Source organism: Rhopilema esculentum, chromosome 6, assembly GCF_057945365.1.
Source record: "Rhopilema esculentum isolate cy_ngs chromosome 6, ASM5794536v1, whole genome shotgun sequence".
Classification (NCBI taxonomy): Eukaryota; Metazoa; Cnidaria; class Scyphozoa; order Rhizostomeae; family Rhizostomatidae; genus Rhopilema; species Rhopilema esculentum.
The window spans coordinates 9,191,633-9,206,948 of record NC_142820.1 but is presented as its reverse complement, the minus strand read 5'-3'; the positions used below and the strand labels follow the sequence as shown (position 1 = coordinate 9,206,948).

General features: G+C 35.0%; 2 protein-coding genes across 7 annotated transcripts in view; one reads left to right on the top strand and one right to left on the bottom strand.

Moving 5' to 3' along the window:
* The window catches only part of LOC135686882 (uncharacterized), a 64,790-nt gene that overhangs the window by 30,212 nt on the left and 19,262 nt on the right, over window positions 1-15,316 (bottom strand). For all 4 annotated transcript variants that reach the window (XR_016143818.1, XR_016143816.1, XR_016143817.1 and 1 more), the window contains exons 3-4: window positions 6,479-6,535; window positions 4,532-4,845 (exon numbers count right to left, since the gene is read on the bottom strand). The gene's annotated coding sequence lies outside the window, so the exon portion shown is untranslated. The remainder of the gene's footprint in view (window positions 1-4,531; window positions 4,846-6,478; window positions 6,536-15,316) is intronic.
* Window positions 1-15,316, top strand: part of LOC135686875 (uncharacterized) — a 31,304-nt gene that overhangs the window by 4,944 nt on the left and 11,044 nt on the right. Inside the window, exon 2 of one of the 3 annotated variants that reach the window (XM_065203241.2) lies at window positions 1,071-1,135. The exons of 1 other annotated variant lie outside the window; for it this stretch is intronic. The gene's annotated coding sequence lies outside the window, so the exon portion shown is untranslated. Of the gene's footprint in view, window positions 1-1,070; window positions 1,136-4,838; window positions 11,894-15,316 lie in introns of those variants that run through there. One more of the 3 variants, XM_065203243.2, reaches the window with a different exon arrangement.

Here is a 15,316-nt window from a genome sequence, read left to right as displayed (position 1 = left end):
AAGGCTGGAATACCCCCCTTCAAAGAGATCAGATTTTGAAGAATATTTACCTCCACACGACAGGTTTTGATCTTAAATTATAGATGACAAGAGCCTTATCGAATCAAAAACAAACATGGGCAACAGCTGACCAACTCAAAATGGTTACTAATTGATTTATGTTTCTATCGAGTACGTTACTTTATCTAGCGATAAATTTGATTTCAAATCCAAATTAATTCTAATCCGCAATTACTGGCAGGAACAAGAAATGCAGGTGTGCCATATCGTGGATATGTTAGGTCACATACGGACCATTTGAAGCGTGATGGCCACGTGGCTAGGCCCTGCCTGACCCCGGTCACTAAGGCCCTAGCCATGGAGGCAGTGAGGTTTTCTGATTTAAACTTTCACTTCATTGCTATCTTATGCAAAATAAGATATTTCTTGCACAGTAGTTGCCAAAACACAGCCAGGCTGTTTACTACAGAAACACGATTCTTATTCAATTATGAATTTGGTTATGAATAAGGACAGGCTACTTCGGTTATGAACTATAAAAATTTAAGGAGTTGCATCTCAGTTGAAAGCAAAATTTTGAATGGTCGGCAGATGGCGGAATATTGGAAGCGTCACAACTATTCCAATCCCTTACAGCCACAATAGGGTGTTTCAGTTCACAAACAATAGTGAAGATTTAGCTTTCATTAAAAATGCAAGCAAAAGAACAGGTCGTCCATAGCTGCTGGACTCTAAGTTCTCTAAACCACATATAAAACAAAAAAACATAAAGTGAGCTTCGAAGATCAAGTTTAGGTTTTTAAACTTTTTTAGTTGAATTGAGTGAACGGCAACGTTGGTGAAGATCTTCATGGGATAGAAAAGCATCGCCAACATGTAAATGTCGTTATAACAAACTTTTGTGCATTGCTAAGTCGTTGAACGCAAGAATTAAGGTCCTCGCTGCTTTAGCAATGATTTTTACATGAATAAATCATAAGAATCAGCTTGTATGTTAATTGGCAGGCGAAGGTTCGGAGCTGGACTCTGAATCGAGCAAGGAATGACTTTTTGAAAATTTTTGCCTACAGCCATCTTCAAGAGTTTGGGGCAAATTTGAGAGAGGATCTTGCCAATTAAAAAGCCTATAAAGACGGTAAGAAATTTAATTTATTACACTGCTAAATTCGATTATTGCAGCTAGACACAAGCATGTACCAGTAATAACTTCGTGCTTGAATTGGTACTAGCCAGACAGTATAAAATTATAATTTGGTAACAAATGAAGTCAGTAAAAGCGAAAGAGCAAGGTTGTTTTAATAAATGGAAAATTAGTTGGTGTGAATGAGCAACTACTTTAGTTAAGTTGGGTGAAAACTGCGAAGCCAAACTAATTTAGGTCTTCAGCCTTGTTTTCAACATATCCTTCTGCTGACAGACACAACTATGGCGTTCATAGCAAGTCCATCAGATAACATTCAAAGCAGCGCTAGAGACATTGACACTTATCAGCAAAACAAGACACATTTCAACTCAAAAGAAGTCAGTGAAAATTTTATCAGTTGGTTTCTCAACAAAAATCTGAAGGCCGATACGTTGACATAGAGTCAAGGGTTGCACAAAACGATAACTCTACAGCTTATGGTCGTACCTTTTTATTTTCATAATTATATCAAAATAGTACTTTTACTTTACCATTTGCAAATCCAGCTGATTTTGACAAACAAGACTGGCCATGTAATGTTAATGAGCCACTTATAATCATCTGTTATGGATGAGACTGCTTGAAGGCAAAGCATGAGGGATTCGATTTCAAATCAATTCTTATCAGTTACTAGCATATTTATTTCCTTTATCATACCAAAGTGTAAGATAACCAAGAAATATCGTAAAGGAAATATAATATTTACCTCTGATAGCAAAGATTAATTTTCTGAAAATCAACCCAGAAAGTTACAGTTTTAACACAGAATAGAGTTTAATATTCATGTTACAGGCAGTTTGAAGGTGTTTGATAATTTTGCATACGCTATTTAGAAAAGCAGAATAATTTATGATGCCCAAAACAACACCAAGACATTTCCTACGGGCTGTGTTAGTTATAAATTTGTATGAATTTGTAATCACCTAACCAAATTACTCAATCTAACCATCGTATTATAACCACGGAACGATGCAAGTGTGAAGAAACATCTCACTTTATGTTTACAAGCAAAGATTCTAAAGCTAAAATGACTAATGACTTGAACAAGCGGTGAAGAAGCTATCCTTTATGTATCTGAAGTTGAGGTCATAACGAGATGGTGAATAAAAAACCAAGTATTTAAAGAGCTCTTTAAAACGGGGGTCACACTGCAGTAAAAAGCAACCATATATTCATTTGATATGTTCACGTATGACACTCGTATTAACACCCTTATTTTTAAAGCCACGACAGGGCGTTTACATTTCAATCGGGAAAGGAGCAGTGATGTAAATGGTTGACATTGTGTAATATTTAATATTTGAAAGTAATATTTAAACAAGTGGAACTAGGAAATGGAAAATGGTGCCTCTTAACACTGATAATGAAGATGAATTACTCATTTCTGATAAATTGCACTTATTACCCCTTAAAATCTGTTGATATTGTAAAAAAAATCATTTTTTACAATCCGAATCTGAATCGGCGTGCACGTGGTAGCATAGAACGGTGACCAGGTTATTTCCTAGCTGTCTTCAACTTCTCTGGTGTTATAGCAAAGAAAAATATTTCAATTTTAAAAACCTTTTACTTAGAAATTAAAATAGTTAGCGGTCAAGGAAAGAGGCAATGAAATGTTGAGAAAAAAGTACTCAATCCTGACAACACAAGGTATATTGTTTTAAAACAAATAAAAAATGTTGTAAGAACTGAGTAAGTTTCAATCTTAGCTGAATGGCGGCAAGACATCTTGCAAATATCAGTGTCACATTTCCAGATTGTTATTGATAAAAGGGCTACCTCAAGGCCCTTGTCCTGGACCATTATTTTTTAACATGTGTGCAAAAACTCCCTATCCCCCTATTGAAATTCAATGAATTTAGCTTTGATGCAGACATCACCAATATTTCTCACTCGTCCGACTACATTTCATATTTTCCTAGATTTAGATCGCCTTAAGAATTGGTTGAAGAGAAGCTGGTTTTTAACTTATAAAACAATAATAGAGAATAAACAAAAAGCAACTTAAAGGTTGGGTCAGTCTGGAACTCAAATAACAATCCCAGATATTGAAGATGAACCATTCGATCAAACACGTGATCACACACGCGCAAATTTTTTATATGTTAAGGATTTGATCTTGAAAAAGCACTTTCTAACCAATACTAAAAAATGTGCAGAAAAATCAAATAGAAACATAGAAGTTTGACATTGCAAATAAAACTTTCAGTTAAAATAACTTGCAGGAATTTGAGATTCGTTCACGGATTTATATTTCCACCGAGAGGTCATCATATCTAAACAAGATCGAGACTTTTTGTTGTTTAATACAATCCTTAATCAAAAGAGCTTTTTTTCGGAGAACTGAAAATATATAGGACCTAAAATATTAGTCTTTTTTCATTTGAAAAAGCTGTTCATGTTGCAATCTTCAAACACCATTTCTTATAAAGTTTTGTGCTCTTTTAAAATAAGCTGTAAACACTATCCACAAAAGTTGTTACATCGTAAAAAGAATGTATAGATGAATATTAAGATGCAAGGAAATGAAATCAAAACCTTGGTTGCACTAATTTATACGATATTGATGACTTACAAGTTTGAATGATTTGTTTTCCTTGCTTTTACCAATTTCAAATGGCACGTATAGCAAAAAAATTGCCATTTGGTCTTATGAAGTCCTTAAAAAAAGAGAGCTGTGGCCCCCTGCCATCTTTAACTACGTGTAGTATGCAAGGGTGCAGTAGATGCTAATTTTTTCAAGGGGAGGGGGGATTCAAGAGGAGAAAAGAGGTTCAAAAGATTAATGTTTCCTAGTGATTCTGACAAAAGTTTTAAACACGCCTAGCCATCGCACCACTGCAACATGTCACCACTACACACCACTGCACACAACTGCCCCTATTGGGACACTACAATTTGCCATAATATAACCATATGAAGTATTCAGTAAAGATTTTATTCAAGGAATTGAACGAAGGTCGAGCTACATAAGAATAGACCAGAGCTGTGAATAGACCTTTATTTCTATGCCAATACACAAGCTGTAACATAATGCAAATACATAATGCTTCTTTGCATGTTTATATAAACAGTCTCAATAAGAAGCAGCTACATAAGGAAAGCATAATTTAAGTCCAAGTTGGTGATCAAGCATAATTCTCTAATTATAAATAAGATAAGAAGTACTGTGCTTTTTAAGAATACAAAAAGGTCGTTTTTTATTTATCTGGATTTAACGTTTAAGCTATTTATGATAAAGCTTAGTCAGGTCCACTATTAACGCTACAACATCTTTTTCACAGAAGTGTACATTCATTTAGACCTTCATCTCCCTATATACTTAGATATATATATAAATAGACATACCCTCAAATGGAATTGAAATAAATATCAAAAGGCATTTCTTCCGTTGAAGGGCTGAATTATACAGTAACATGTAGCGTAAAGCAGCCAACAACATAAACATCCTCAGTGCACTCGATTGCAATAATCTAGTAGGTTCAGCTTACAAATAGGTAAACGTTTCTCCTCCAGCTGCGGGCTGGGTACTATAAAATGCAACAATGGTAGAAATTGTGGAGGTGTGGGAAGCAAGTGCCAAATTTTCGGTTTTGTCGGTAATTTATGTCATTTGTCGGCAAATTTGCTTGCAAAATCAAAAATGAATTTCCGCCACTGAACTGCAAGAATGTAAAAACATTGATGCTTAGAATATATCCTTCGTGACAGGGTAACATCCAATGTTTTTCTGTGGTAAAATAGTGTCTCGTGTCCAATCCTTTCAACTTGCACACTAAAGATTTGTAAAAAATTGGGGAAAATCAAACCTCAAAGTGTTAGAGTAATTAAGAATAGCCACCCTGAGCCTCCTGAGATTCCCTGGTTCTAATATACAAAAACAGTGTGAAAAATGCAGGCAAAAGTTATTAGCTTTTCCAAACACGTAGATCTCAGGCATTTTCTCTTTATTTCCCTTTAAAATACCAATAATTGTGCTTGAAATAGAATCAGCGGATGAGGTACATGCATTCATCTCTTAAGATACAAATATTAGTGATACTGTAGAAAAATATAACAAAGAGGTTGTCAACCACAAAGGTGTTTCTGAAAATGACGTTTGAAATGACGTCATAAAAAGTGGATAAAGATTTAAAGCCAAAATTAAGGAGACATTGAATATCATCACTACGGCTAAATATAAACATTGTTCTTTCAAAATTTGAAAAATGCTATTGCAGATTCTGAGGCAGACATTCAAATAGCACCTTGTGAGCAGTTTTCTTTTAATTTTTCCTGCTACAGGCATACATGCTGCGACAAAAAATGGTGTGCCATCATTATCTCAACAATCTCAATCTGGCTCTGACTTTATTAGCATACCATTATTTCACATCTTCCACATTAATTTCTTTCGTGCTGACTAAAATGATATGTTCTAATGGCCTTTCAAACATCACATTTGTTTGTTCTCTTCTGGTAATTTTTGGATAATTACTCTCATCAAAAATGGAATACAGATTTTCATGCAATGTCTAAGAACGGTTGGACGATTTAAGACTGCAATAAATTCAAATGCCACACTCCAACTAGGCTCATTTACGACTTAAGAAGCAGGTTTTAAAATTATAGATCATTGACTTGTGGGTGGAAGCTGGACATGGCTCCGACATCGAAGAGCCTGCATATTTTTGAAACTGAGGCAGGTGTCCGCATTCGACAATGTAACTACTGTATTTAAGAAATGGCCTCCCACTTGCTGACTTTCTTTGGCTTTACTATTTCCAAAACCCATTGTGAAGCAGTTTTGAAAGATGGTTCAGTCCCTGTAATCGTAAGGATTATTCAGGCTTTCAACCCACTAGATTATTTTATATTCAGTCCAAAGGCCATGAATTGCCAATAGCCGCTTGTCTTATGACCAGCCTTTTGGAATTGACAAAAAAGATTGGATCCTTCATTGCATGAGGTTTTGTATCTACCATTTGTGATATTCTCGCACAGACATATCATATTTACCAATGTAAAATCGATCCCTAACTAATTATCAAACTATGTTTAGTTGGATTGAATAGAACTACACGCACTGTTGTGATAGAGTCACAAGACTTACCCAAAATCCGAGCTACATTTCAGAAACTAAAGAGTGTCTAGGGCTGTAACAAGAATGGATAAAATGAAAAATGTAACAGATACCGTTCCGAATGGTATAAATAAACATAAATAGAAGATAAAAAGATCTAGAATATTGTAAAGAAATATAAGAAGATACTAACAGAAACAGAAACAAATAAAAAGAAGATAGTAATTACTCACATTTCTTTGAGTTTGCTGTAAGAAACTCCTACACAAGCTTTCCACCACTAATATGACCTGAAAAGGTGACAGCATTATAGGTATCCAACTGTAGAAATTTCAAAAAGATTTTGTTCTCGCAGCAAGTGTGGGATGTAGGGTGTCTGTCTATCTTGCAATCAGCATAACGATATTTAAGCTGATCACTTATGCTCGGCCATCTGTCAAGGTAGATGCTGTAACGACTATCCTCAGACAAAAAGAGGCTTCTGCAAGTATATGTTTTTGTCATTGGTAAGTTTTTCAAGCTAAAATTTTCGATTTACACAATAGCTTTAGATCGCTTAAAGCCAGCTTCACATAACCTAAACAGTTGATTTTCTTGTAACGGAATTAGCGGTAAGAACACGATAAACAACTTCCAAACAGTTTCGTGCATCACTAGTTTGGAGCGCCATAGTTTGTGTTCCTTGCTTGACACAGTCAGGTTTTCTCTTCCTGAGTTTAGTTTTTTGCATAAATCTATGCATTTAAGTATTATCTTGAAGATAAGGGTAAGAGATAAAATTAGATGAATATATTTGGGATAAAATTAGATAAATTCTTTGGCGATATCAGAAATAAAGATGTAGTACAACATCCTTTGCTGCTCAATTCCTGCTGAAGGGAAAAGTAAAAGTCGAAATATTTGCAAGGTAAACGATTTCTTGCAAACCTTTAACGATTAGTTTTGATATAAATACCTTTGAAATATTGGTAATCTAGCCTATTTGTCACAGCCGTAACTTAGAAAAGTAAAAGGGTCCTAAGAATAACGAAACTTTACCGAAGATGAGTATGTCCAATTGCTTCACCTACAGGGTATTCACACTACGTGGTATTTTAGGTGTTTCAGTTTCAATTATCTCACAACCCTTATCAAACCTCTAGCAATTATTAAGTCGTGATTGCCCGGGTTAAGTCTGTTTCTTTAGACTTGGATTCTTGAATATTTTCTGCAATGCCTTCTATACATTCTATTGATATGTGTATATCGTACTAAACCAAGCTAGTAAATGCTACTATGAGATGGGTTCATCTATTCACCAACTTTGCATTCTCAAAGTTACACGCTTTGGTGTTGTGCGGCAGTTTTTATTTTGGATCCATTAGATACCCTTGCCATCTCTTTCTGTTGAACATCTCTGACCTTGATGTTCTTGTTGATTGATGACTAACTGTGTGGGGTAAGTTTTCTCTCGGTACGCTTCTGAAGCGAACAAAAAACTTATGTATTCTTTTTACAAATGTTGTTTTTTCTTAAATATTTTCTTAGAAGATGAAACATATACCCTTTATCTTGTTCATTTTTTACCGGGCGTACTGTTCTCGTTTACAATTGATTTAGATTTTCTTAAATTGAGCTACAAATTTTGTTGTCCCGATAGAACATCGTCTCCTGGAAAGTCTCGAACACTTTTTAAACATTTCTCTCTGAATTGCAGTGACATTTTTCCAAGTCTGTGTTTTTTCAAAATTTACAGGATTTTTCAAATCGAGTCTTCTTCGAACACTTTTATAACTCTCTTCCACATGTCATGACATGATTAAAAGTTGCTTGAAAGCTCATCCCTTTTCATGACTTTTCAGAGAAATCAAAGACCACTTGATCACTAATCAATGTCTGATAACTGATCAGACTTGATTGAATATTGATTGAAACAAGTAATATTCACAAGCGTTTTACTAGGAGTACATAACTCTATAAGTAAAAGATTTTAAAAAATGAAATTCAAATTTATAGCTTCACCGATAATACCTGATCATTTAACTACGTAAGAACCAAGTATGGAAAAATCTGGAGCATAGTCTGATTCGTATTCTCGTAAGCATTGCCTCCATGCCACTAATTGCGATACCCTATAACATTTATCACACGTCAAAAATTATTGCAATAAAAAGAGTTATCATATTTTAATAGTAGAATACAGTTAACACCAATGTGCTCCCCAAAGAGTCTTGAGACACAGTGACGTTTCAAATAGATGCTTTAAACCCTCTTAAAATTGAAAGATAAAGAGACGCTTTTAACTCTGTTGGCACTTAAAAAAGGCATGAAATTACTATTGTCGTGAACTTGATTCAGCCACGATAAACAGTAAGAACTGCCAACCAGCAGAACGTTCTTTAAAATTAAATTTACGTTGCAAAAATTAGATTTTATTAGAATAGCCTTAACAGTTATGCAAGTTCCAATTTCAAACGACTTTCTAACTTCAAGTGACTCTAGCACTGTAGATAATCTGATCATTTGTCGTTTTTCTTCCTTGGTATTCTCGATACCGAATCGAATCAAAGGCTGCCTTTTTGCTGATAAATTCTATCTCGTGACATCTACACAGCAAAGCACGGTTTGTGTGTGATAGCCTAAGGGTGTTCTACTTCTGGAACAAGCCGTATCAAACATTTATAGAAATATTGGTCAGGAAAAAGCGAGCTAGAACGAGGTGAAGGGATTTAACAATCTTGAATTAAAGCACAACTCGCCCACAGACACTTTCGTAAATCCAAAAGATGTTGGAACCACAACAGTATTGAATGATGTGTAATTAAATTTTTCATGAAAATCATGGAAGTATGCTTTTGGAAATCCTATTTCTAGGCTTAAACAGGCGTAATTTATTCAGATAGTTGCTAAAACTTTTACGCTTTTGTGGTGCAGTGATTTCGAACTTACGTACTTTAGAAACATTGCGTATGAATGGTTTTGGTAAGGATATTAAGACAGCTTTTGCTATTTCTAGCAAAATTTTCGATTGTGCTGGAATCTATTACTGGAATATATAAAATCGGAGAAGGGTATTTCTCTTTTGTTAAGCTTCACAAAAATAGATAAGTTTTCAGAATGTTTACACTATTTGCATCAAAGGATCGATCCAACAGAGAACTGAAGATGTTCTAAATAAAAGAATGTCATAATGTAAAAAAATCATGATTGAATCAATTTTTTTCTGCTAATGAAAACCGTAAAGGCGATTTGTAAATAGATTACAGCGATGGAAGGAGATAGCTAGGGCCTTCATGATTCTTGATTCCATTAGCAGATGATTGAAGCCGTTTAAACGACGGTTGACGGTAATGATTAATTGATTGTTAGAATCTGTTAATAGAACCAAAGGTGATGATTGCGATAACACGCTGATGAAGTGATGAAGGACGTGGTATGACGTATATGTTGATTAAACTGAACACTTTTTCGTATGCGATTAAACAAGATTGATTCATTATGGGAAGACAGAGTGTTGGTTCTCAAAAAATATGATTGACGCTTTATCCGAGCAATTTACGACCTTATCATTTCAAAGGTGAGAGGATGGCTCAGTGATTGGGGTCGAAAAGTACAGATCCATGGGTCTGAGGCTTGAGACCCTGACATGGTCGAATATTCACCAAGAGTGAGGGGAGTCGCCAGCTCTCTGTGGTTCAAGACGTAGGAATCACAAGGTATGGTCATATTAAGAGAAAGGACCAGGACACTGCTCGGTAAGCAAAGCTTATCAGTGTCCTTCCTACCTTTAGAACAAGAATAATCGTAAAATTGATAATAATCACGTTCACTTCATGACGTTTTCAAGTTGCATCCTTAATTGGGGTTTACTCTTAATTTACCTGGACAGTTTTACGTAAATGCAATCAAATCCCTGAGATTTTATGAGCTCTGACTTGTCAAAAGATTATCATTTGAAATACAGACAGAGTGACGAAGTTTGAACTTAGTCTTGTTTGTCGATCTTAAAGCCAAGTAAGAGGTCCAAAAAGCTTGAGAATTTGAAAAAGATTAAAGAAGCAAGCAACTTTACGTGAACATTGTATTTGATGATATGATGTTAGATAGATTTACATTAAGTTCACTCGCACTGAAGATTTTTCACACCTGCATTTAAAATGGCCTAAGAAACCTGAAACTAAAGCGTGTACTTTTATCAGAAACAAAAGCTTGGCTCATACCCAGAGCCTAGAAAACATGACCGCGATATCGAAGAGAGTGAGGAAAGCTATCGAAACCAAAAGATATTTCAGAACAATAACGACCCAATTCTTAGGTAATTTAGATTTTCCATAGCCTTCTTCAAATCAATTTTAATCGCAGTTTCACAAGGTACTTAAGTCTTTTGTAACAGTGCAACCAGGCTTAGTGACAGCTAAAAGAAGTTCCCGTTAATTTAGAAGGATTAGCTTATGGTTCAAATCAACCATCGTGGCAACCAGACTTTCTGCAAAGTGAAAATTTCTTTGTGCCTTAACAAAATTTGTTCAATGGCAATGACAAACGTCAACAGTGTCTTCAACCTAGTTTCAATACAGCCGCAAATTCAAAATGCAATTGTTTCATAATTGTGCTTGATGAAGGCTCTTAAGTTTCTTATTTTTGTCGGAATTTCCATTACTTGTTTCTTATAGCAAATTTCCCTAAAAAATTAATGTAGTCCTTTTAGCCAACATTTTAGCCAACCTTCTAGCCAACTTTATATCCAACCATTCTCTCAATCTTCAAAACAACAATTTTTAACGACAGATCACTAGCCGCTTTGTGCCAGAGTAAACAAAGGATATTGCTTCGAAGATCAGTTTGCCAGATGGTTCGCAAAACAGCTGTTTATTTGATTTGCAACATCAGAAACATGTAGATCAAGTTACATAACTAAGTACATTTCATCTACGAGATAACGAAGCCCTTTGAACGCACGATGCTAATTAAAAGTGAGCTTTTAATCGGCAATTCATTCATTTATCACGGTTATGTTACTGCATATTCATGTAAACCTTTTATAAGCTCTGGAAATAATCAATTCTTATATTATTAAAATGATTCCTAGGATTGAAGCGACGATAACACGTGAATGACGAATATACATTGTAATCTTCTATTTTCTCCGCTGAACGCTCAGGTACTAAGTTTCGGGGAGTATTGATTTTAGGGAATATCTTAAAAGAGATAACCAGCAACACGATAACAGAATAGTGGAACCCAAAACGCACAAGAAATAAGGCTACAAGACAATATTACACATTCAGAAGAGATAACGGGAACTGCCACAAAAAGAGAATAATAAATTATAAGAGAGATAAGATTTTCCATGGTTTCCTAGAGTTAATTTTACCTATGGTCGGATTTAGAGCACTGTGTTTCATCTAACAAGATGGAACACGCAATAGGACAAAACGCAACGCCATGAGCTGATTAACTTGAAAGAGTGTTGCCAAGTAATATTCTGAGCGGTGCATCCTCATACTTTCTATGACAACCTTGCCTCTCGAATAGGCTCCATTTGTTTCTGGAGAAGTTGCGTGGATAAGGAATGATACAAAGAGCAAATTTTAAAGGCAGCAGAAACATAGTAAGCTGGCTTGAAAGAACACTTCGCTTTGTACAGAATAATTAAAGAAGAAAATAAAGTAAGTAGGAATTCATAACATTGACTTAATCAATAAAAGGTGTAGTGTCGTTTATACGTGTCCTGTACTGGATTACTCCACTGGTAGTAGAAAATCAGCCATTCGACACGACTGCTTGCGTTATTTTCATTTCTTACCTATTTTTAATATTCTTTTCAAATCAAGTTATTTTTAATTAAATAAGATAAATTTCAGGACAATATTTCAAAAGTATTGCTACAACTAACGAAGCAAAAAGAAGTATGCCCCGTCAGTTAACCATTCAGAGTTAACAATAGGCTCTGCAGCGCGTTTATGATTTAGGAAACATTGGTAATTAGCCTTACGATGCCGATTGGATACGTAACAATGGATCTGTTGTGTGGTCCAACCAATGAAAAATTTGAATGACCAGCGAAAGGCGTCGGGACATTAAGCAAAATTATGACTTATAGCAAATACCAGCTTCCCTTTAAATTTATTGCTTTAGAAAATTAACGAAGGTAGGATAAGAATTCACCATTTTAAATGTTAACACATTTTCTTCTTTTGTTTTTCCACTTTATTCTTCTTCTATTGCCTTTTCTTCTACTTCTTTCACTTCTTTTCTTCTTCCTCATCTTAGTCTTCCTCTTTTTCCTTTCCTTCTACTTCTTCCTCTTCTTCTCCTTCTTCCTTTTCTTCTTCTACTTCTTCCCTTCTTCTCCTTCTTCTTTTTTTTCTACTTTTTCTTCTTCTTCTACTGCTTCCTTTTCTTCTCCTACTTCTTCCTCTTCTTCTCTTTCTTCCTTTTCTTCTACTTCTTTCAATTTTTCTTATTCTTTCTCATTCATGATTTGCCTTTGCAGATCTAGTCTTTTTCACATTAGGTGTATTACATACAATATTTCAAATTTCAAGCAGTTGATAAATCTACAACATCAGCAAAATACCTCATTGATATTTTAATCATGCTGCAAGTTGCAAGTTGTACGCCAATGTCTAAACACATATTTGGGATCATCCAAAAATCTATGGTGAAATTTCATGAGCAGGAAATTTGCATATGTTTGCAGTTACTTTCTTTGGGACACGATTCATTTAAAGGAGTAAGAAGGCTTCAGCTTTATGCAAACTCACTGAACAAACCAATAGTTAACGCTGAACGTTTTAAAGTGTCTTTCAATGTTATTCGGTCAGAAGAACACCACAAACCTTGCAACGATGAGAGAACAATGTATACAGATTAGAAAGGGAAAACAAAAGACTTTTCGCTTCCTCTGTTACTTTTCAGCACCGCTGTGAATTCTTTTTCCTCGATTGAAGTTCTTTGGATTATCTAGCCTAATTGGAACAGAGTATCTTCCCACGTGGAACGGACTGTCTGAAAAACGGAATGATTGACTTTCTCTAGCCAACTAGGCAAATAACTAAGTTTAAGAGATGAGAATGCTGCTAAGAGTTTGCTAACAAACTTTAATCCTGTTCAAATTAGCAAAAAAGCCTGTGTCAAATATGCCCTGACATACTTCTTTGAGACAGGTGCAGAAGTGTTCAGCCGTCCTTTTCTCTAATGGGCATGAAAAGATGGCTGGTACCAAGCATTGTGAATGAAAATAATTTTCAACACACTGTGTTATATATGACATACTTTTTTCTGAAAGTGCGAAAAGTTTTAAAAGAACAAAGTATAGATTACACATTGTACCTTTGATTGCAGAATATAGGTTTAATGTCAAAAACCAAATATTGTGATCCATTGTTAAGGACAAAGATGATCCATCTGAACCAACACTTCTTGCTAAAACAAATACTACATCCATTTCAAAAGCCCAAGCATATGCTTTGCGACTTTAATCAAGGCTTGGCCTTTTAAAAATTGCATAATTACCGTCACAAATTCTGACAAGAGTTCGTGAACTTTTTTAAGTTACATAATTTCTTAGAAGCAGGTGCTGACAAGAAAAAATAGTTACAAGAAGCCAAAACTTTCTTAGAAAATTGAATTTTTCAGACAGTACTCTATCTACATGCCTGGATACAATATCGAAGTTCATGATGTCGTCTGTACAGCATCTGCGAACAACTAAACCATTTCGTACGAAGTCAGTTAGAGTGTTGATTTGTTTCAGGCTGATATTTGCTTGAATATTTCAAGGAACCCAATATCTTTAAAGCATGAACTCAAGCTAATCGCGTATGCTTGATGTCTTGACTGCACAGAAGCTGACGTGTGGAAAACACTGAACGTCTAAATCGTAAACGAAAATTATTACACAGTGAGGTATTTTTTGTGAATTGCTATAAAATTCAAGCTTGAATAACGTTTTTCTTTCTATCGATATATTTGAAAAATAGAAACAAAAAAGGTTTAAATAGCATCCAAAGCATGCTCAAAATTTTGCTACGTTGCGGGGATAGAGAAATAGTTTCTTAAAAATACTTCAAAAGAAATGAAAGTATTCACTTTGATAAAATGAGATCTTTTGACAGCTGTCAAGATTTCACAAGCACTTAGGAAACATGAAATAATCTAAACTCTTCCCAAGGCCTTTTTATGGAGATCTGCACGTTATAAGGGAATCCCATGAATGTTTTGAAATTACACTAGCAAAGTCACAAATTTCTTTGATTTCATTAGCATTTGAATCATTGGCCAATAGACCTGAACTTCAAGTTTGTTTGCTGGTGCATGCAATAAGTCACTGCACCAATTCATTCTGTACCCACCTGTCGCAACCTATCATATTTTCATCCTTGTTGTTCTGGACAATAGTTCTTATTGAAACATATATACGACACGCCCACACAGTTAGAGCGAAAAGCTTTTTTGTGAAAGTTTGGGATGTCCATTTGAGTATCCGTGAATAACAATGTGAAGAGGTTGTTCGTGGATATAGCATGGTTTCTTAAGTGGGTAAGGTTTTCTTTTTTGTGCCTACACCATCTACACTCGATTTCATTGCTGTGATTTAGTGTCAAATGTGCAAAAATCGTTCTGGATAAAATTAATTGGAATATCCTTAGTATTTTCCGGTAGTTATCCTGTGGATTGTCATGGAAATTTTGTCATCTAACGAAAGCGATTGAAATGAACTGAGATTCGTATCCGAATATAATTTACACTGAGAAGGGAAGTTTTTAATTTTCAATTCATTTCATTTTGATTCATTTCAACAGGGTTAAATACCTTCAGTAAAAGTAGATAAACTGCTTTACAATGTGCCCTGCTTTAAAAACATAACCAACCTCATTACTTGGATGAAATACAAATCAACTTGGAGATCCAATATATAAGAAAATATTGTTTTAGTAACATTTTGTGCAAGAGCCCTCTTGCTAATCTACTAGCGCTATGCCACTGTTTATTCGTGCAGAAAAATCAAATTATAAAACAAACTCTAAAACTGAATTGTGTTGTTATCATGCAATGTTGAGGAAATTCCAGCCCACAGGCCACTGTAC